At 49.4% G+C, this 23,966-nt stretch overlaps 1 protein-coding gene across 1 annotated transcript in view; it reads right to left on the bottom strand.

Annotated features, from left to right (window-relative positions):
* The window catches only part of TPPP (tubulin polymerization promoting protein), a 31,119-nt gene extending 22,217 nt beyond the window's left edge, over positions 1-8,902 (bottom strand). Inside the window, exon 1 of the mRNA XM_053913569.1 lies at positions 8,813-8,902. The gene's annotated coding sequence lies outside the window, so the exon portion shown is untranslated. The remainder of the gene's footprint in view (positions 1-8,812) is intronic.
* Between the last annotated feature and the right edge of the window lie 15,064 nt (positions 8,903-23,966).

Raw genomic sequence — 23,966 nt, forward strand, 5'->3', positions numbered from 1 at the left:
TGTGTGCGTTAAGCCACCAGTTAGTTCTTGTGTTACAGTGGCTCCAGGACCCTAATACAGGTGAGACCAGATGGGGAGCGTCTCTCACAGAGAAGAGAGTTTGAAAGGTCCTGAGAAGGCAATGCCATCAAGTGGTGGCACAGAGAAGCAGGGGGCAGGAGCAGCAGAGGGTCTGGTGTGGCAGATTCCAGAGACCCCTGGAGGTCGCCCTAAGCCAGGCTGGGCTCTAAGTAGGGGATTGCCAAATGACACCTGTACTCTAAGATATCCATCTGGCCTCAGGTTGGAGGTATTTGGGCAGAAAAAAGATGGGTACACATTCAAGGTTAGGAAAAATACTGGGTGAAGCACGTGAGACCTTGACAGGAAATTTGTGAATTCCAGGAAAGGTTAAACTGCATGTGCACATGCTAGGTGGCTGCTTCCGGAAGGGGGCGCCATCCCTGCTGGGTGAGCTGGAGGCCAGAGTAGCTCCCGGTGCTTCTCCTGCTTTGGAGATGCCCGAGGCTAAACCGACAAGGATGACAACTGAGGGAAGGTCAGAAAGAACTGGGATTCGCTCAGGCCAAAGTGGTGAGGTGAGGTGACCACAGGGACAACAGGAATGCAACCAGAAAGTACAGAGGACCTGCAGGAAAGGGCCACTGCCCGGATTGCCTGGTTCGCAGTGATTGCACAGTGTGTCCTACCTTCAGTCCTCAAAGACCTCCTGTCCCAAAAAGCAGCCCATGTGGGAAGAAGCCGACGGAGCACTGTAGTCAGGAAGAAAAACTGGAGAACTAAGCCGGGCCCACCCTGTGGGTGAGACACAGGAGGAGCCTGGTGCAGGCAAAGTGCAGCAAGTGTAAGGAGAAGTGGGCATCACCTGCAAACGCCACCTTCCACCTGGCCAGGCCTGCTCAGCACAGAGATAGCACGTGGGTCTCGGTGAAGGGTTTTCATCCAGGCCACCCATCAGAACCAGCTGAGAGCTTTGAAAATGCAGATGCCGCCCTCCTACTTCCTGTGGTGGAGGACCAGCCCACAGGGGAGAGAAAAGTAAGCAACCAGGCCCCAGGACAGAGAGAACCCTGGACAGGCAGCTGTGCACTCAGCCGTTCCCCCTGTGGGCCTTGGCTGGTCCTGGGAGAGCAGTGGGAACTCTGCAGCTCAGCACACTGCTTCGCAGCTGTTCCTGCAGGGGATGGACGCGCGGGAGTGAGGGTGAGCTGCAGGAGATCGAGTCAGCCCAGCCCCACAGCTGGGATCCAGGTGACTCTGGAGTGCCAGTGCCCAAACACGCCAGCAGGACACACGTAATAACTCTGCAGAGAAAGGCTGTCATCAAGACCATGAAATATCTCTAGGAACATATTTCGATGACAATATCTAGTACGCAGTAAAAAATAGCCAGGCACACAAAGGGGGAAAGCGCCAAGAACCTGCAGAACAGACGACAGAAACAACCTAGAGGTTCCACTTACTGGCGCCTGATCAGACCCTGAGTGTGAAGTGACCGTGTGTGCCAAGAAGAAAGGTGTGCAAAGAAGAAAGGGCAGCATGTGCCGTGCGCAGAGAAGGAAAAGGACATGATGGGAAATTCCAGCAAAGAACTGCAAATTATAAAAATGTAGATAGCAACTTTAAAAAAGAACACTTTAGAAATTCTAGCAATAAAAAACACAATAACCAAAAGGAAAAAGAAAAAAATTACAATAACTAAAACTCAGAACTCAGCGGATGGGTTCAACAGCAGAGCAGATTCAGCACAGCATTAAAAAGAACTCACGAATCGGAAATACCCAAAGAAAACAGCTAAATATGGTGGAAACGTGTGGGCGTGTGCGTACACCCATACACAAGGACAAAAGCAATGGAAACAATAAAGACAAACGTAAGGATGAATAAATTCGAAATCTACAATACAGAGGACCCACAACACCAAAAGTTACTGCTTTAAAGCACCAGTTATATTGATAAATACTGGGGATTTTGATCAAGGAAAAAAGAGAAGGTCAAAACATACTATGTCAGAAATGGAAAATGGGGACATCCCTACGATTTCTACAGATATTAAAAGACTAAAATATAATAAGAGAATAATACAAACAACTTTAGACCAATACATTTGATAATCTAAATTTCTAAAAACACAGATTTCTCAAAACAAAAAAATAGTCACCTTGTTAAAAGGTAACAAAAAATGGATATTGTAATTATAAGAATTATTTTTATAATTGTTAAGGATTTGAATCCTTATTTAAAAACTTTTCTCATACACGCAAAAAAAATTCCATTGTGGATGTCTCTGCCAGCAGATTCTACCTCATATTGAAAAAGAAATAACGTCAACCTTACACAAATTCTTCCAGAGAAGAGTAAAGCACCCGCACCCAGTCATTTTACGAGGGCAAAACAGTCCTGGTACCAAAAGCTGATCAGGGTGTTACCAGTAAAGAATAATTCATGCCAGTCTCACTTATGAACACAGATGCAAAAATACTAAACAAAATATTAACAAACTGAATCTAGTAACAGATAAAAAGAATCAATACCTTATAATCAAGTCAGGTTTATGCCAGGAATGCAAGGTTGGTTTAACATTAACATCAATCAATAAAATTCATCTCATTAACAGAATAGAGGATAAAAATCACATTATCATCTTAATAAATGCAGGAAAAGCATTTGACAGAGTTCAGCATCTATTCACCATAAAAATTCTCAGCCAATTGGAACAAAAAGGAAATTCCTTAATTTGATCAAGGGCACCTACCAAAAAACACTACAAAAATCATCACACTTAACAACAGTGTTCCTAGCACAAGAAGAGAAATGAACCAGTGGGACAGAATAAAGCCCCAATAGACCCAAGCATATACTGACACATTCAGTGTAACAAAGGTGGCCCTGCAGGGAGGGGGAAAAAGGGGAAAAAGAATGTTTTCAGTCAATGGAGATGGTTGATTGAATAGACACATGGAAAAAAAAAAACAACCAACACTCTGGCTCCTGACACCATCAGCTCAGGTTCACGGCAGATTGAAGTGGGGAAGGCAGGGTAATGAGGCTGCAGGAAGATAACACACAAGAGCATCTGATGTCCTCGGGGCAGGGGAAGATTCATTACACAGGACACAAGCATCACTAGGTATTCAAATGGCACCAGGTTAAAACTGAGAACTTCTGTTCATCAAAAAATATTACAGAGTGAAAGGCAAGCCACAGGGAAGGAGGAATCTGTTACTCATTATGAACATGGGTGCCACCCAGAGTCCATGAGGGACCCTGCTCATCAACAGAAGGCTCTAGGACAATGGCAAGGACTTGGCCTGACATTCAGTGACAGCACAGCCAATGCCCAGCACCACGGGAATGTGCATAACCCAGAAAGTGCAAATAAACCCCAAGGCAGATACCACCACACCCTCCAGATTGGCTGACGACCAAAAGGGCGGTGATGCCATGTGCTGCAGGATGAGAGACAGGGAACTGTGGGACACACGGTTCCACCTGCCTTCGCAACAGGAACTGCAGCGGGACATCTAGATAACCGAGGGCCTACTCTCCAGTCAGCAGTCACCAACAGAAAGGCTGGCATGTGTGCTGCAGGGGCATTACAGGTAGGCGCTGGCAGCTTTGTTCACAATGGCCAAAAAAGGGAAGCGTCCCCCATGCCCATCAGGCACACAGTGGGTAAATGATGCTGGTGGGCTCCCAGCATGGCACACACCCACACTGGCCACTCAGGACCACGCGGAGGAGCCGCACACAGCACAGACTGAAATGAGCCAGCACTGCAAGTGTGTGCTCTATGGCTTCCTAGACCTAAAGGTCAAACACAAACACAGTGGTGGCTGGTAAAACCATAGCCAAAGCACATCTCCTTCCCAAGGAACAGGAGAAGAGAGCAGCCACCACATCCAGCAGGGAAGGCTGGGCTGGGACAGGAGGCTCAGATGGGTTCTGTCGTCCTCCAGTGCCACTCTGTCCTTAGCCGGCCCCTCACACAGGCGCAGTGGCCTACAGTGACCCTGCACAGGTGGGACATCCAGCACGGGCAGCACCAAGGCCACAGACAGAAGTGAGGTGGATGTGACAGAGGTGCCCAAGGACAAGGAAACAGGCACATGGGGCAGGCTGTGGAGAAGTGTGACCAAGTTTGCAGAGGGGGGACAGTCCCCTGTGAGAGCTCAGTGCACCAAAGTATGGCACTGAGGGCACCTATGAGAAAAAGTGGGTCAGGTTCGGGAGCTCAGGGGAAGGGCTGGCTGGGGTCCGGAGTGGGAAATGGGACTTCACGGGGAAAACTCCAGGAAGATGAGCCCACTGCAGGTGGGGTTCCTGGGAGGCGGGGGAGGCAGGAGTCACCTGTGTGGCAACTCAGGCAGAAAGCAAAGATGCTCAAAGAAGAAAGAGCCAGGGTGGAGAAGGCCCTGGGCACACGCAGATGCCAGGGAGAACAGTGTCTGGACCAGGAGGATACCCAGCATGGTGCCCAGGGCAAGCCACGGGAATCAGGACCAGGGTGCAGTGGGAGCATGACCGGTGAGGCCGTCTCTCCCCGGAGGTGGGTTCTGCTGCTAGGAAATGAGAGCAACTGGCCAACAGATAAGACCAGGGGAAGAGCAGGGCCAGGAAGGACCAAGTGGATGCCTGACTATGGGGGCAAGAGGAGTATAGGAGTCAGAGCTTTCCATGCTGTGCAGGCGTGAGCAGGCCACAAGTGGCTGTCAAAGGCCAAAGGCAAGGGCATGGGAGACCACCCGGTCTCTGAAAGAGGCCCCCAGAAGCATCAAGGAAGGGGACACTGTACTTCCCAGCGCCTGCTGCCCTGATGCCTCTACCACCGTGTAGCTCCTCCTCCGGAACCTTGGCACCTTGGCAACTGCCTCTATCACAGGACACAGGGGTAGGGAAGCTGCTGACTTCTGAAGTCATGGCATAAAGGGTGAGCCTCCTCTCACCTGGTTTTCTCTAGGGACCTGGATCAGGGAGTCCTGAACTAATAGGTGGGGAGAAAGCAAAGGTGGCTCAGAGACAGCCTGAAGCTGGCATTCTGGAAAAATCCCACAAGAGATAGAAGAGGGCCTGCTGTGGCAGCTAGTCACCAACCCAGACATGTCACTGAGCAGAGGAGCCTTGGACAGTCCCCCCAGCCTGTGAACCACCTCGCCAAGGCCAAGGGAATGGAGACCTCCATCCATGCCAAACCCTGCTGGGTGGCAGATTCATAAGAAAACAGAATGTTGGCACCACCTTAACTCCTGGTTTGGGGTGGGCTGTGGAACAGCATTGGAAAACCAGAGCAGGGTGGGGGACAGGGGGGACTGACGGTCATCAAGCGGACATGGTAAGGACCAGGAGACGTGCGTGGCGTGTGAAAAACGCTTCCTTGGGGGCGTGCATGACCCAGGGCTCCTGGGAGCTCACTCAAGTCAGCTGTGAGGGGCATCTAAGTTAACACCGACTAGGGCCAGCCCTCTGGGTGTGAGGCCCACACGCACCCCTCACAGTGCAGCTCAACCTGCCCGCCTGGCTCATCGCTCTCCAAGAGATGAGACAGTGGGCATGTGTGAGGCCTAAATGAGGTCACCTAGAGGACGCTGGCTGTTTTGTGACATTCCAGCTAGAGTGAGAGCTCCCCAGGGTGGAGGCCACGCCGGCTCACCTGGCACCTGGCAGGTGCTCAGACATCTGTTGAACAAATGGGTGCAACAGGGTTACTGGATGAGATCTCGGGGAAAGTGGCCCAGGGTGGGGGAGATCACGTGGAGCCCACATGGGGTGCCCCAGTTATCACGCCAAGAAAATCACACTTGGGACCCCTGGGGACAGACAGAGACATTGTGCCACAGGAAAAAAGGACAGAAGAGCAAAAAGGGGGTCCGGTGGTTTTAAGTTTTCGGCTTGAAAAAAGGTAAGGCCCCATCCTTCCCTTTCACAAACCTAATTTAAAAAAGAAAACGTCGGCATAAACGTGGTCCTACGAGGATGAGCTCACACTTCCCACTACTAAGAAGCTTAGGTCTCTGAGCATTAGGGGCTGCAGAAGACGTTTTGGTGTGGTGCACAAGTCAGAAACCTATAATTTTCTTACACTTTGTGAAAGACTTTTACATTTCTTCACCAAAGAAGGTCCTGCATGTGGATGTTTAGAGTAAACCACAGTCTCACTGAGCTGCTACCGCATGCCACTGTGCAGCTAAAGGGGGGTATGGAAATGAAAAACAGTCTTCATTCCCATACCAGGAACTGAGATTTGGAGACAGTATGGTGTGTTGCTGTGGGGAGCAGCCCTTCCCCCATATATGGTTTTTGGGAACCCCACTGGGTCACAGGCCCTGCACCCTCTCCTGTGAACCCAGCAGGGCCAATTAAAGCCCTTGCCAGGAACTGCCACTTGAAAGCTGCCCAGAAAGCTTCCCAGGAGAGGCTGTGGCGGTGGGATGCCATGGTTAGGGACAGTGTGGGTCATGAAGAGGAAACTACTCTCCAGGAGGGGGCCGAACCATGGAGAGGGTCCACACAGGAGCTGGAGCCCCAGTTGTAGGGGGCCCACTGCAGGCAGTCCCACTCCTCCCCTCCCAGCAAACACCTTAAGCAGTAGGATCTGGGTGGGTGTCTGTTCTGCCTAGTCCCAGCGTCTACCTGGTCCTGGGTTTATAGGCTCAGGTGGACTTGGCACTATGCCCAAACTTCCCTTGGTCGGGAGTGGTTTCCGGACGGGAGTTCAGGGCCCGGATCTCACAGCCTGAGGAGGACCTGACACTTCAAGGTGCAGCGAGGCCCCTTGCCCAAGACTCTCAGACGGCTTCTCTTGTGCATGCTCCTCCAGCCTCACCAGCAACATCACAAGCTATATATAGGCCTGGCTTCAAGTCAGCACAGCCTCTTCCCAGGAAGCCTTTTTTTAAAAAAAATCTTCTGATTACAGTTTACTTTCAATATTATCGTGTATTGGTTTCACGTGTACAGCATAGTGGTTAGACAATCGCATACTTCACAAAGTGTTCCCCTCGATACTTCCAGTACTTCTCAGCCTCTTCCACAGGGAGCGGCTCCACTGCCCTCCTCCTCTGCCCTCCCCACCCCCCACCCAGGGAAGCCATAAGGACATGCCCCTGAGGACAGTTTGGCTGCTCAAAGATTTTTCTTAAACCTTCATCAGTGATGAGTGGTTTTAATTTTCTTTATGGAATTTGCACATTTTCCACCCTTAGCATTTAACCTTGTAGGTAGTTAAAACAGTTATTTTGTTGCAACTTGAAAGGATTCAGGAAGATCAATCAAACAAGGCAGGGGAGATAAGAATACAATCAGCACAGCTTCCCGTAATCTCCATCACCTCATCATTCCGTACAGGTGGAGACAAAATTTTTATTGTAGCCCGTGAATTATGGTACCTTTCTGAGTCAGATCCCTTCGGAAATCCTGAAAGCCAAGGGGCCTTTCCGGAAGAAACTAAGCGTACATAACACTCATGTGGCATGCATTTGCAGAGCTCCAGGTCCCAGGAAGTTCACTAGCACCCATCGCCCATCACAGCCCTGTGATTCCCACCATGTGATGGGAACAGGGGCTGGTACCAAAGACAGGATCATGGAATCCAGTCTAAGGCATCAGGAAGCCTTGAGGCCTGTCTCACTGGGCCTGTCACCCCCCCCCCCATTTCCTGACTGTTCCAAGCTCTCCTTCCCCAGCCAAATCACCTCATCCCCGGATGTGATCCCAGTGCACTCAGAGTTCAGGTTAGTGTTTACTGATCACGTCCTAGAGGCCAGGGGCTGGTCTGGACTCTGGGGAGCACCTCCCCCCTTCTCCCACTAGTCCTCCCAGAGAGGTTGGCCTTGGGGAGTGCCGGGAGGCAGGCGGTGGCTGCCAAGGGAGCTAGGTCCTTTTATCAGCATCCCCTAGGGACTCCGCAAGTATCCAATAAATGTCAGGGGAATCAGCCAATGAAATGCGCAGGTGGATGACAGCATCGCCGGCTCATCCTAAAAGGTGTCAGATCTCGGAGAACACACAACGCCTATCAAAATAGCAGTCCCAACAGGGAAGCGCGAATAAAATTTTTTCCCACCGCGTCACAAGGCTCCTGTACAAAACTGAAACCTCAGAATAAAGGGTTTCTCAGGACCCTCCCTCAAAGGCGGGCACTGCCCCCATAGGTGCGTGGGAAATGCACCCGCAGCCAACCGCTTTATCTTGACTGCGGCTTCTGTGCTATAAGAAAATAGAACGCCCCTCGGGAATCTTCGATTTGCAGACTGTAGGCCTGACACTTTGCCCCGGACCTAATGGTGTCGTTTGTGCCGAGCCGAGAAAGGCTGGGACCCTGGAGGGGCAACGCAGTCGGCACGATCACTCTCATTCTGGGCCCTGGGACACAAACGGCCGTTTCGTACTGTTGTAGGACAGCGGCTTCATTTCAAACCCTTTTAGTGCTAATTTCCCGCCCTCTCAGGGGCAGCGGTCCCCCAGGCTCCAGCGTCGATAAACAGCTTCTGCAGCTGGACATGAAGGGCGGGGGTAGGGTGGAGGGGGGGCCGCTGCCGCGCAGCCCCTGAAAGAAAGGACTGCAAGGGTACCGAAGCGAAGAAAGGCAAAGCGTCTCGCTTGGGACCCAATTATAAACCTGTCCTTTGCACCGCCAGTCACTCCCTCCCGCGTCCCCCCGGGTCGCCAGACCCTCGCCCGACGCAGCGCCGACCACCTGGCAGCCCCGAGACTAGAGCGCAGGTGGCGGGAGGAGCCCGCCGGCCTGGGGCCCTGACTCCTCGAGCAGCGTCGTCTGCGCCGTGCCCCGGGCCCGAGCCCCGCGGCCACTTACCTGGCACACGCAGGGACTGCAGCGGCGGCGCCTCCGCGACTCGGCCGCGCGCGACCGGGTGCCTGGCGGTGCGCTCGCGCTGCCACCGCCCAGGGCCCCGCCCCAGCCCCGCCCCCACTAGTCCGCTCTCGCCCCCCAGCCCCGCCCCGCTCGACCCCACGGCCCTCAGCCCCCGCGAGCCCCGCGCGCCTCGCGCGCCTGCCGGGCCCCCACCCCAGCCTGCCCCCGGCCCTTCCCCCACTGGCCCGTGCTCGCCTCCGGCCCAGCCCAGGCCCCCACCCCAGCCCACCCGGGTGCTCCTTCGCGGCCCCGCCCCTGGTCCTTCCCCGCGGGGGGAGCGCGCACGACGCTCGGAGGCCGGTCGGAGCGCCGCCTCTGCCTTACAAGGCTGTCTCCGCGCAGGCCCCGACTCCACCGGCTCTACGATCAGGGCCGTGGGAACCTTGCGGGGCAGTGCCCGTATGGCCGCAGCTGGCCCTCCGGGACCCCAGGGGCGGTGGATCAAGTCTTCGCGTCCCTTCTCCAGACACGGGCGGACGAGGGTGGCGGTGGAAGGAGGATGAATGGGTGTGCAGACGGGCCTTGCCGGTTGGGGTGGCCGAGAGCTCTGCGGAGAATCCGCGGAGAATCCGCGGAGATTCTAGGGCCACGAAGGGGACCCGGGTGGCGGGAGGCTCAGACCTCACGGAAGGTGTGCGGGCCGGGGAGCGGGGGAGTGGGGCCGCGCTCCGACAGTCGGGGGGTACCGAGGTGGGGGTTTGGCGAGGACCTGGGTGGAGCACAGAGGCAAGGAAGCAGATCCCTTCCCACCTGGCCCTTCCCCACGGTCCCTGCCCCAACTGGCCGGCTCTGCGGAGGGGAGGGGTGGTATCAGCCTTCAACAGAAGGTTACTGAGCAGAAAGGTTCTGGGACCAGGATGATGGGGAGGTACTAGCCTGAGTGCTGAGACTTCAGGTGCAGGTGTCTCCCTCTCATCCTCCAGGACCCCTTCCGTAAAGGAAGTCTTCTGAGGCCATTGGAGGCCACTGGGGAGAGAGGGTGGCTTGAGGTCACTTCCAGCTTCACTGCTATGGTTCCCTTGGAGCTAGCCAAGGGACTCACCCCAGGCTCTGTCCTCATCCTCCCCCCACTCACACACACATCCCCCAGGTGTGTCCCGCTGTGGGCACCTCAGCTGAATCAGAAGTGCCTGAGGCATCAATGAGCATGTGGAAGCACAGCTTCCAGGCTCACCTCAGATTCCAGACAGGTTGGGGAGCCTGGCGAAGGCCAGCAGAGGAAGTTGGGGTATTGAGCCAGAGAAGGGGTACTGGATGTTGGCTGTCCATCAGACCGAGCGAGAGAAGGTTGTTTTCCTGGTGCTCAGGGAGCCACGGGCTTCTGCTGCACAGCCCCCACTCCATCCCCACAGTGGTTGGTCCCGGGCCCCTCGCAGCCACTCTGGTTTCTACTTCGGCTTAAAACTGGCCCAGAGATGGGCTTCTAATGCTCCTTCCTACCCCAGAGACCAGGCGAGTCTGAAAACTTAGAGTTGGAAGAGCAGGGAAAACTCAAGCATGCCTTCCTGAGGCTCTACTCTCCCAACTCATGGTTGGTTCTATTTAGGTTGAAGCTGGACTGTGCCTTCGCTGTGACCACAGAGCCCTAAGCAATGCAAATGAAATAATGAAAAACACTACTAGTATGTTCCCATACTGGAATTAGCCAGGTGATTGTTTAATTCCAGTTTTCAAAACCCGCACAAATGCTCTGTCGTAAATGCAGTGATTTTGCCAATGGTAAAATAGCCGTGGGAGGTGAGTGCCACACTTGAGAAGCAAAAATGTTCAAGGAACACTGCCATTGGGAAGCAGAGGCCAGGCATGGGAAGGAGGAGAGCGGCCTCTCAGAGCCCTGAAGACAATCAGTTCACCTGGCCCAGGTTAAGGGTGGAGGCTCAGCCGCGCAGGTGCCACCCCCATGTTCCAGGTCTGACTATTTGCTTCTGGATTGTCCGTGGCCAGAGATGGGGCTGCTGTCTGTGCCTTTCCTGGTCATCTGTGAATGAAGTTTGAGTTCATGGGTGTGCTATTTCTTAACAGGGAGTCAGCTCAGTCCACACGTAGAAAATCACTTAAAATAGTGGCACGAGGTCTTACCAAGCTGGGAAAGTCCCACTTCAGGATGGAATTGCATGATTTATCCAGGTTCAAGAGTCAGAGGGCCCTTCCTGCTGGACACTGCACCCTGGCTCTTGGTCCACTGAGAACTGACCAGCGTCCATCTACCCTCCAGTTATTAAAACCTGCACTCACAGTTGATGGGGCAGGGGAGGGGGGGGGTGGTCCACAGAGTTGTTGCCTGTAAGCTGGAGTGATCTGCATTTGTAGGAAGGACGCTGCTTGTTTCCTGAGGCCCAGGGAACAAAGGACCACACACTGCCAGCTTAAACAACAGAAATCCTCTCAGTTCTGAGGCCAAAAGGGCCTAGTTAATGTGCCAGCAGGCCACCCTCCCTCCAGAGGTTGGGGGGGGGCCTTCCTGCCTTCTCCAGCTCCTGGTGCTCCAGGTGTCCCTGGGCTTGCGGCTGTGTCACTGCAACCTCTTCATCTTCATATGCCCCCCATGCCCATTTGCCTTCTTCCCTGTGTCTCTTATAATAACACTCTCCTTGGATTTAGGGCCACTTGGATAATCTAGGATGACCTCATGTTGAGGTCCCTAATTGTATCTGCACATGAAGTCACATCCCGAGGTTCTGGTGGACTGTCACAGCTGTACAGATGCTCTTCCTGCATCTCTCAGTGGTGGTCACCTCGGCCCAGCAGCATGGCAGTCCACCCGTACATGTCTCCAGGTCCCTCGATGCGCTCCCTGGCTTCCTGAGCAGGTTTTGGGTCATACAGTTGGGAGCGTGAAGGAGCCCCAAGCACCAGGTGGCTCAGGGGGCAGCAGCAGGAGAAGGGTCCCACCCAGGCTCCCTGCCAGCCCTCCACTGAAACAGCCTCCCAAGAGCCACAAATTTAAAATGACCAAGACTGATTTCAAGTTTACTGCCATTACAAGTTTTATTATTTCCTATAAAACTTTCTAAAGAATGCTGAAGTTCCTTAACTTATAAACTTGTCAACATTACCAATGAACAAAAGTAAAAACACTGTACCAAGTCTATCTGAATTCACTTTCTTCCTTGAATAACACAGACATGTTCAGAAAACCACGTCTTTCAAAATATGGCTTCCATGGATCTATTGGAAATAAAAGTAAAAAAATTTTTTTAAAAATGTTATTGGTATAAGTAATCCCATAAGCCACCATAAGCCATGAACAAAAAAGAGCTACCCTTTGTGTATCGATATCTTGTCTCCTGATTTCCCTTTCCTTATGTATCTTTTCGTGGGGCTTCTCACTCGCTTTCACTTAGTTGAGCTCCTACTTTATTAAGTTCAGTTTCTTTTTGCTACGTTAAGCACAAGAAATAAAAATATACAGAAATAAGTTTTAAGCTTTAACTTTCCTTCTTATAGCCATCATTCCCATCTTGAATGTAATTCTGTATATTTTTCATATAACTATGAATATTTTTAACCTCTTTGATTTATTTATCTGTAGAAAAATAGTTATTAAATACACCGGTTGAGAACCAGGGCATGTAAGATTTATTTCCAAGGAAATGTATTAAAATAACAAAAACTTAATCGGAGAACACAGTAAAACATTGACTTGGGAGTTAGGAGCCTTGGGTTCTAGTTTTCATCACCAGCAAATTTTCTCTCACATAGTTGTTTATCACCTATGGAACTGCATTAAAGAGACTCAACTCTCAACTTCTATTATAGACCAAGAAACAAAGTTTAATCCCTATTCTAACAAGGATTTTTAATGTCAAATGCTCTCACAAATCTGAAAATATCTTATCATGCTCTTAATTTCATGTGAAATAATAGTGTCCACCATGGTACTCTGAACATAATAATGTTTAATATATGTGCTTGTAAGTAAACATATAAATGAAATCTTAAAAAAATAAAATACAATATGGCTTCCAAACTGAGTAAATGCAGAGTTCATTAAAATCACATGTAGCCAAAAAAGAGGAGCAGCTCTTGTTCCATCTTTTTGTGGCTCTCTTAGAGAGAGTGGAGGTCTGGGCAAGCCAAGGGGTCTGAGTGTGTGTCCTGGGCACCCCTTCTGAGCACTGGTGTCTGAGGGGTGGGGAGGGGAAGGACCTGGAAGATGTTCACATATTATCTTTCTTTTATTTTAAGAGAAAGGATGAGAGGGAGAGAAACATCCATGTGAGATGTTTCTCACATTGATGGGTTGCCTCTCGCACGTGCCCCAACTGGGGACAGAACCTGCAACCCAGGCATTTGCCCTGACTGGGAGAACTGGTGACCTTTTAATTTGTGGACCGACACCCAGCCAACTGAACCATATCGGTCAGACCTTCTTTCTTTTACTTTAAACACCTTCTTGTGTCCAGTCCCCTCCCCAAGCTCCAAGTCATTAGGCATCATGGTCAGGGGTGACTCTGGGGGAGTGTCTGCCTCAACCTCAATGGACTCATTTGAGGAGAAGCCAAGCTCCACGCTGGAGACCAGGGAGAGGTGCTCCTGGCCCATTCCCGAGAGATGGGGATGCCTACTCAGCTGAACCACTTGGCCCAGCGCTGAGATGCCTCCTGTTTAGGCTCTGGAAGTTGGTTAGACTGGAGGGGGCACTCATTGTGGGGGCCTGCCCTTCACCCAGCTCCTTCACAGTGATGATGGTGGGGAGGGGCAGCCTCTGGGCCTCCTGGGCCTCTGGGAGGGTGTCCTGGGGGTTCCCAAGTTGGCACACTCTGGCTGCTGCTGTACAGCAAGTCCTGGAGCAGCAGGTTCCACGGCGGACTCCACAACCAGGATCAGAATCTCAGAGAAGGGCTCCTGGGTAGGGCACTCGGCCAATGCCAGCCCCTCGGCTCCTGCACAGCAAAGGAAAGTCACCATGAGCGCCGACAGGGGAGGAGGCAGAGGGGTTCACCAAACCCTTGGCACCCAGAAATGGAGCCCAGCCCTATTCACAATGGAGACTAAGGCCAGGGTCTCCAGACACCTTATTGGGAGGTGGGGGCTGGCTCCTGGGGGGAACACCTAGGTTTCTGTGCAGAGCCCATTCAAACTGCAAAGTATCTTTTGCAACCTACAGAAAGAGAAATAGGGAACATATGATGTAGCATTTGTTATACCACCAAAGAGGACAAAGTAGCAACAAAGTACATTGCAGAGACAGACATACCTGGCTCTCCCACTGGTGAGCTTTGGAGAGTGGGCAATCCCCTTACCTCCCAAGTGTCAGAGCATTCATCGAACGTGTGGCAGATGCCATGACTGCATTGGGTGAAGGATGTGGGCTTGCCTGCCAGTGCTTTGGTGCCCTGCCTAATGAGCATGGGGGTTCTGTGGTAGCCAAGCACTTCTGCCAACACTATGACCCTGTCTGGTAGAGCCAAACAGTCGTGAGCCCAGCAATTGCACGCCTGGGAGTAGCCCTGCACACTTACAACAGGAGATGTGACGGGGTTGGGCATGGTAGCACCAGCTTGGCAGCAGAACCCAGGGAACCACCCCAAGGCCCATCCACAGCAGAGGGGGTGGTAGATGTGGCGTGGAAAGAAGTAGCCACAGAAGCAAAAGCAAATGGACCGCAGTGAGACGATGTGGGCAGTCTTGGCAATGTAGTGTGGGGTGGAAAAGGTGGTTCCCCAGAGCCGAACATTACATACACAGTGTCCTTTCTGTAAAATAAAAGTAACCAATGTAGTGTGTGCATTTCTTAGAAATACATATAATCTAAAATGCTAAATTAAAATGAAAACACGAGAAGGAAGAACATGGGAGCGGGTTGCAAAGACTTGGAACAGGGGACACATCAGCAGACCATGTCAGGCCCCTGCCCTCCTTTGAGTGGTGGTCCTGGTACCAAAAATCAATAACTAAAACACGGAGCAAACTTAGGAGGCAGGTTGCGTGTTGGTGGGCGGTGAGTCTGTGCACCCAGACCAGGGCTAAGATTAACGCCGTCCGTGCACCGAGGCCCAAGGCAGGTGGGCGATAGGGGCGTCGCAACCACTGTTTACTGAGCGTCACTGGGAACCAGGCTCCCGGCAGCAGTGTTCCTGACTCCTTGTCCAGGCTTCTCACGCACCCCGTTCTGGGAAGTAAGATGTTAATACCCCCTTATTTCCTCATGAAAAAATATGAACTCAGGGAAGTTTAAGAAACTTCCTCACAAAAAAAAAAGAAACTTACTCAAGGTTATATAGCACCAATAGTGTCTCCACACTAGAGTGGCGCTCAGGTCTGTCTAAATGCTGAAGTCCAAGTGCAGTTTATGGTGCCAATTACCGTATTTTTCAGACTATAAGACACACTCACAACTTTGGGGGGGGGAAATGGAGGTGCGTCTTACAGTCCGAATGTAGCTTACATTGACATTGGTGAAATATTATGTTATTTATGTTATTAAATATTTTACCACATTTTTTGCTTCAAAAATTTTTTTTCCTATTTTCCTCCTCTAAAACCTAGGTGCGTCTTATGGTCTGAAAAATACGGTAGGTTCTGATGGCTCTGCTAAGAGCTGCAGGCTTTGGAGCCAGGCAGAGAAGTGAGCCTGGGTGGCAGCTGGGGGCTGTTAGAACGGCAGGATCCCAGAGGGCTCTGTACTGAGAACAGGTCACAGGCCGGTGGGGGTGTTGCTAGACTCTTAGTGAAAGTGGGTGTGTGGTCAAGGGCGAGAGTCTGACCTACCTTGGACAGGGCTGTCCTCAGTGGCATCACGGGCAAAGCCTAGAGGCTTCCAGCACGTAGTTCTGAGTAGTCTCTGCTGCCACAGAAGAGAAATCGGGCCCCACTGCCTGAAGGGGATGGGGAGACGAGCCCTGCAGGCTCCCTGTGGCTCCTAAGTCACTCAAGATGGGAGGGCCCTCGAGGTCTGTGAGGACCTGCTCCCTGTTGCCCTAGGGCAGTCTCGCTTCCCGCCTCCGCAGGTCTCTCTATACTCAGCTGCTAGCAACTCTGTTCTGCCTGAGCCATGGGCCATGGGTGGGTCTGCCTTGTGCCCCTCTGCTTGTGGTACCCGGTCCTGCCCAAACATCCTGTCCTGGGTGTCATAGCACCTCTCACTTGCCGATTTCCTCACTCAATTTGCCTTTGACCCCTGCACGTGTCTCACTCACCCACGGGCATGCTCTATTTTTTAGCCATCAGTTACACACACCCCATCTTTATTCCCCCTGTTTTCTACATACACAGTTAATCCCGAACATTTTGTTGTGAAAACTTGCAAACCTACAGAAAAGTGGTGAGGATTATACAGAACACCTGTAAAACACCCACCACCGAGATCCTATCATTGCTAACATTTTGCCCTACATCCTTTATCATGTGACCGTCCATTCGTCACTCTATGTTTGGTGCATTTCAGCACTGGTGGCAGATAGCAGTACACTTCACCAAAGCAAGCAGATGATGCTTCGGTTTTAGCAATAACCATTTTGTACTCCATCTGCTTCCCTCACACACTCACATCCTACAGTTAAGAATACATTTTTTCCCTCACTTTTTCTTCTGTTCCACATTCGCCTTGGTTGCCATTTCAGTAGCACCCCTGGGACCACTGTAAATGCTTAACACAGTCAAACAAGTCACCCAGAATATTGTCCTAACCTCAGTTCCTGGGTGGCGTTAGACCCACCCTACTTGGCTCTCATCCTTGCATTGGTGTCTCAGTAACCAGCAGCCCTGGCTTATCTTTATCTTTATAGGTAAAGGTAAAGGTGCGGTGCTGTCTGGGTCGATGGGAATGACGGAGCTCAGAGTTGAGCACCTAGAGATCCCCTGGAACTCCTCATGGTTCATCTGCTAGGATGGGGCAGAAAAAAACACATATCAACAAAGAAGCCCTCGCTGTGGGAGGTGAGCTCACAGAGGCCGCTGAAAGCTGCAAAGTGCCCTACAAACGCCTGGTTATTGTGGTTCCCTCTTACCTGCACAATCTCGGGGACAGGCAGCTCCTGGGAGGTTGAGTGCTTGAGAGTTTAATGTAGAATAAACAGGCCCACAGCCCAAGTGGAAAGGACCCCACATTTGTCAGTGGGATGGCGCAAAGAGATGCTTCTACCCACCGACAGACAGGAAATTAGAATAAGACACGCGATAGAGTTTAGCTGAGGGAAACTCCTTTAAAATTAGACAAGAAGTAGCTTCATACGTGTGACTGATCCTACTCCCTATTCATATTTTCATTTCATTGGGTCAATACAATGGTTTCTATCCACCCTTTCCATTTACTATCCCATAACAGATAAACAGACCAGAAGAAAAACTCCCAATACGTTTGTCTGATAACTCCCACTAGAGAAGGACACTTTCTAGGGTACTGTGTTTTACAATAAAACATGCCCGTGATTAACAACCCCCTTACTCCACAGGCACTTAGTGGGTGGACTTTTCCCCATTAGCAAAAGCCTTGACCTCTAGGAACGGAGACCCTAACCTGCCACAGGGGCACAGGATCGAAAGTTGTTTAGGGTAGAGAGTAAGAACGCCATATGCACACACTTCAAATGTAGGAAAATGTCTTACAGAACTAGCCCTCTCATTACAAAGGTAACATGTGCTCATTGTTCAGTCAGGTAAATATGGGGAACAAAGAGTATGTAACTGACACGCATGTTGTGAGCACATTTCTCGTTACTCGGTATTCTATGAGAAGATGGCTTTTCATGGCTGTGCACTTCAGTCATGAGGACAGAGTACACTCTTTAAAGGGGTCATGATCTTTACAAGGGTCAGCTTCCTGCCTTTGTGATATTAAAGACAAAGTCCTGTGCACTTTGGGCTGACCCGTGTGTTAGTGTTCCTGGGGCAGAGCTGTCAACGTGGGCGCATTTATTTGGCATCTACTTGACTCGGGAATGAGGAAAGGACAAGCCCTACTTTACCAAACCCTATTATAAACTATTAAAAGGGCATCCAGTTGTAGAATGTTGCAGAAAAAGAAACGAGCATCACTTAAACTTTTGTAATTAGTTCAAATGTTAGTTATAAAGAATGTAGAGAAGAATTATTATAATTTTTCAAGTAGGGTAAGTGCAATAACCTATATGAATGGCTATCAGGGTCAATAATGTTACCTGAAAAAATTTTATTTTCTATTATTTCATCATCATATTTTAAAATATTCCATTATATATGAATTATTTTTCTAAGCAATTTTAGTTAAGACAAGTATATAGGTCTTTTTCAGAAAGATAAAAATACTCCAGGAAGCTTATAAACTTACCCAAGTGCAGGGGGACTCTATCTATTTCCTGTGAGGGCATAAATGATCATTCATTACATAGAAAAAGTAGTTGTTGACATTGAGCTTACTCTTAAATAAAATTCAAGTCCGTTATTACTTGATTTTGAGTAATGGTAGGTACCCCAGGGTCTCCTGGGTCCAGGAAAAGGATCTCTGGTAGGAGGTACCCTTCCTCCCAACCCTCATCTTATGGCCTGAACTGTGTTCCCTCCAATTTTGTAAGCTCAAGTCCTAACCCTACTAACTTAGAATGCAACTGTATTTGAAGAGAGGGCCTTTCAAGAGGGAATGTTAAAGGAGGTCGAGGGTGGGCGCTAATCCAGGGTGACTGGTGTCTGTGCCCTGAAGAGGTTAGGACGAAAGACCGCACCAAGGGAAGACCGTGCGAAGACTCGGAGACGGCCAAGGAGAGCGGCCTCGGAAGAATCCAGCCTTGACTACACCTTGAGCTCGGACTTCCAGCCTCCAGAGCTGAGAGAAAATAATGGTTGCTTAAGCCACCCAGTCTGTGCTACTTCCTCACAGCAGCCCTAGCAAAGTAAGACGCCACGTTATACGTGCACATTTTCACTTCTCTTTGGTGAGAATCCGGGATCGAGGTGGCTCGACCGCACGGTGAGCATGTATTTGACTGAAGAGACCACCCGACTGCTTGTCAAGGCGGTGTCATTTTGCGTTCCCGTCATACCTCCCCACCAGCAACACAGGAGACGTCCAAGTCCTCTGCATCTTAATCAGCACTAGGCACTGCTAATCGTAGCCGTTGTAATGGGCATGCAGCGATATCTCCCTGTGGCTTTAATTTGTGCTTTCCCAGTGTTTAATGACGTTGAGCATCTTTTCACGTGCCTACTTACCATCCGGAGACCCTCTTCGTGAAGACTTCGTTCAAACCCAAACCTACTGCTAACCCTAAATTTTGATGCAGCCCACTGTACCATTTTTTCCTTTCATTAACTTTAAAATAATTTTAGATAATATGTCATGTATTTTAACATTATTTCATACATTCTAAACATCATGAAACCATATAGAAGACTTTGGAAAATAGATGGAAAAAAACTAAAAATTGCCCAAAGATCAATCATTGTAATGCATTTTCATGCACTTCCTGTCAATTTTTTCCTATTTATAGGATTTGAATTTTGTTTTATACAGTTGCAAATATGACATACATATACTTTTTAAAGGAAGTAAAGAAGTGTACTTGGTACTGTGCTAGTTCAGGGACCAGATCATTTAATCTTTATAAAACCCTCACAGGTGAGTAACTTTATTAACCCCATTGTACAGATGAGGGACAAACTCAGGTGACTGAGTTTCCCTGCCCAGGTAGCTGGAAGAGCTGAATGGAACCCAGGAAGCCTAGAGTCTATTTTTAGTTTCAGGAATGCAATTCCTGGGTCAAAGTTTATTAGTGGGTGTACCCAAAGGAAAACCTTTTGAAAAGAAAGCTTATGAGCTAATGTACATCATAGTGACTGTACTTGACATTTGCTCAGAGAGTATCTCTGAAGTGTTCTCGCCAGAACAAAAAAGAAAGATGAGAAACAGAAAAAGGAGAAAGGCGACTGTTGGTATGTAAGACAGTGGATGTGTTAATTTGATTGTGGTGGCCATTTTACAATGTATACACATGTCATTTTTTTCTTTAATAGATAGTGCTTTGGTATCATATCAAAGAAAGTTTTGCCTAATACGAGATCACAAACATTTTTTTACATTATTTCTTCTAGAAGTGGTAAAGTTGTACCTTTTAAATTTAGGCCTATGGTCAATTTTGAGTTAATTATGTGTATGGTTGAAGTAGGGTGTTGTCATTTTTATTTCAATATGAATATCCAATTACTGTAGCACCGTTGGTTGAAATTACTCGCATCTCTCCCGTTGGATTGCGTTGGCCCTGTTGTTTCAAATTCATTGACCATAAACGTAAAGGTGGATTTCTGGAATTCTAATTCTACTGCATGGATCTGTACGTCCAGCCCAGGCCAGGACCCCCATCCTGATCACTGTAGCTGTATAGGGGAACTTAAAGTCGGTTTTGTTTTCTTCAAAATTGTGTTTAGCCACTCTAGGTGTTCTAAATTTCCATACATATTTTAGGGTCAGCTTGTCGCTTTCCTTTAAAAAGAGAAGTCTGCTGGGAAATTCAGTGGGGATTGTAGTGAGTCCATAGATCACTTCAGGGGAAAATTGCTCTCTTAACAATGTTTACTGCTCCAATCTACCCACATTGTATGTCTTTCCATTTGTTTCAAATGTCTACGAGTATCAGCCATGGCTCATAGATTTCAGTATACAGATTTTGTACTAGTTTTGTTCAATTTAGTATTTTTTATATAGTTGCAAATAGGAAACATTATTTTTAGATCCTTCTTTGCTGTATAGAGTAATATGATTGTTTTATACACTGATACTGTCCTACAAACTTGCTTTTTTTTAATTAGCAAAAGTTAAAAAAAGATGTATTTTTCTAACAACCATCCCAGTTAATGGAAAGTTACGTAAAAACATTTCCAGGTGGACCAATGCAACTGAAAAATTTTGACTCTGACAGTGGCTGAAGCGATTTGCCATGGAGCCGGCTGGAGGTTCCTGAAGCCAGCTGGGGGCTGTAATTGATTTCAGCTGTGCTCCAAATAACACTGACGATAAATGTCCCGGGGGGAGCTTATTGGAGAGCTCTTAAGCTGTTTCTTGCTAAACCTTTTTACTGTTGCTAATAGGTTTTTTTGTGTGTGTGTATTTTAGGATTATATTGCCTGCAAATCCACAGTTTTACTTTCTATTCTGTAAGCCATTATTTTTCTTGCTTAATCGCACTGGCTGGAAATTTAATACAATATTACATAAAAGCGTTGAGTGGAAATCCCTGCCTTGTTTCCTGTCTAAAAGAGAAGTACCCAGTATTTCACCATGAAATATGATAGTAGTTCCACATCATATGATGTAGTGTGATGTAAGGTTTTTACAGGTGCTCCTCGTCAGAACGAGGGTCTTTCCATTTCATCCCTACCTCGTTGAGAATATTTTTTATCATAAATGGGAATTGTCGGCTACATTTTCTTCATTGCTTGACGTGATCACGTTTACTGTCCTTTAGTCTATTAGTATTTTATATCATGAAATTGATGTTCGTATCTTAAAAAAAATCTTGCATTCCTAGAATAAACCTCACATAGCCATGGCGTATACTCGTGTGTATACGTTGCTAGATTTGGTTTACTAGTATTTGCTAAGGATTTCTGTCTGTATTTCATGAGGGATATTGCTTAACGTGATGACTTTGTCTGACTTTGGTTAAAACTGGCCTCATAGAATGAGTTGGGACGTTTTCCTCCCTTCTCTAGTTTCAAGCTGGGGAAGCTGCATCATCAAGCCTCTTTACCATGATTTTCCTTTTTTCTGCAGAAGCTGGGAAGCCAGCCGCTCCTGGGACCTGGTTTGAGTGCTCCTGCGCTTACTGCACAAGGGGAACTCCCAGGGAAGGGAGCAGGGGAGAAGTCACCTTGGGGGTGGGGCGTGCAGGGAAGCAGTGAAAGAAGTTTGAGTGGGAGGGCAGGAAGGGCGTTGCCATGTGCTCTGTAGGTCAGGGGGAGAGCCAGGCCAGCAAAGGCCCTGCGTTGGGCAGCAAGGAGGTTTTTAGGATTACCAAGGGTAATGGTAGAAAGATAGGGCATGGCGTGGTAAGCTGACAAACTTATTCAAGAGCAGATGAACAGGGGTTCACGTTCATTTCCTGTGTGGAGAAGGGGGATGAATGACAACTCCCAAAATTAATAAGGAAGTTGTTGACATTGAGCATTTCTTACTCTAAATTCAAGCCAATTTTTAGTCAGTAAGAAGTACTGGTATCTCAGAGTCTCCTGGGTCCTGGAAAAGGTCCTCACTGTGGGGATAGCACCTGTCCTCCCACTTCTTGTGACATGTGCACCTGTGTTTTCTCTTTTTATAAGAAACCAGGAATGGGATTGCTGGTTCACATGATAAATAGATTTTTCAGTTTTTAAGAAAATGGCAAACTGCTTTCCAAAGTGGTATAATTTTACCTTCCCACTAGCAACGTGTGAGACTTCCAATTCCCCTTCAGCCTCACTAACACCTGGTACCGTTGGTCTTTTTATTTTAGCTTCTTGCAGTCCATAGTGGTCCCCTCTGCAGTTATCTGTGTCCCCCTAGTGCCAGTGAGGGGACCATCTTTCCACGTGCTTGTTTGCCACTCACAGGCCCACCTGGGCAAACACTTTGTTCGAATCTTCTGCCCATTTAAAAACCTGGGTCATTTTTCTCATACCTGAATTTTGAAAGTTCTTTCTATATTCTGGATACGAGTATATGATTTGCAAATATTGTGTCTGTGGCTTATATTTTCATTTTCTTAATGGTGACCTTTGAGCAAGTGTTTGTGATGTTGATAAGCAGCAGCTCAAGCAAAAGGTCTGGCGGAGTTGGCCCGGCTGGCAGGATCCCGAGCAGAGTGAGCGTAGAGATGATACAACACAAACATGCACGCCCACATCCACACTCACACTCACACACGCACCGCGTCGCCCACCTAGGACCATGCCCACGCAGAAGCACAGGACTGTGACGAAGTGGTCCTAGCCCCAGGGCGACCTTGCACCTTGTCCCAGCCCTGGATAAGCAGGAATGATGAAGCACAGGGACGTCTGCACCCGTGGCAATCCTTGCATTTGATCAGATTCCTGTTTCTTGATGAGGCTTTTGACCTTTGTTGTTTGGGGCCCCATGTCACATGATCAAATGTACGTGTCCTGTTGGACACTAGGAAGGAGAAATAAGGGACAGGACAGTTACCCACCCTCCACTGTGCACACCTGCTCCAGCCCCCAGGGCTTCACTCCAGGAAGTTGGGGGTTGGGTCCTAACCCGGAGCGCTGGGGAGCTGCTGGACAGCCACTCCAGAGTCCGCCTGGCCTCGGGCAGCAGCAGCTCCTCGCCCTTGCCTGAGGCCTGCTGGCCCACAGCCCTGGAGGGGCCGCCACCCCGCCTGTCTCACAGCCCATGAGGTAAACGTGGACCTATGGCGAGTGCCACGCCCAGCACGCTTTTACTAAGCTGATACTGGCTCCAGCTTGTGGCGGGAGCCCCCCAGGTTACTGCAAGAGCATCTGAGACGTGTGTCAGTAGAAAAACAGTGTCAGTGAGAATGGGTCCTGTGCCTGTTTCAGCCCTGTGCTTCCATGGAGCGGCCGAATTTTCCATTTCTCTTTCCCTAAAAACTGACAGACATGAGAACAGATGGTTTATAATTATTTCTGGAAAGTGAAAAGGGCCACCCACAGAAGTCTATTTGCAGCTTGGGGAGCAAGAGGAAGGGCTGGTTGCCTCGGGCTGCTCACCCAGGTTGTGGGGAGCCCCGTGGAGCAGCACCCATCCCCTTCCCTGGGCAGTCTTGACAAGTGCTTCTGTCTTTGTTGCGTTTGGGCCTGACTTAGACGGTATCTCTCCTGATTGACTCCACCTGGCGCACACTGCATTCTTCCACATCCCCTCTGAACCTGGGTCACAGCTGGAGGTCAGAAACTTGCTTTTGTGTATATTCTAGTGGAAACATTCATTCTTTTGCGTGGGTCTGTACAAATACCATCAAAATCAGCTTGTAAAGCAGGCCTCCCAGAGCCCACACTCATTCTAAGTTTCACATACAAAATTTAAGTCTGACGTAGCAATAACGTCTAGGAAAACCTCCCAGGCCAGGAGCTTGGAGGCCAGAGTGTGAGGTGTGCACGTTGAAAGGATGTCCACCCGTGTCTCCTCTAACATTAGCTCGGGGCAGGGTGCAGCACCCTGCTCTGG

This window comes from Desmodus rotundus, chromosome 1 (assembly GCF_022682495.2).
Source record: "Desmodus rotundus isolate HL8 chromosome 1, HLdesRot8A.1, whole genome shotgun sequence".
Taxonomy (NCBI): domain Eukaryota; kingdom Metazoa; phylum Chordata; class Mammalia; order Chiroptera; family Phyllostomidae; genus Desmodus; species Desmodus rotundus.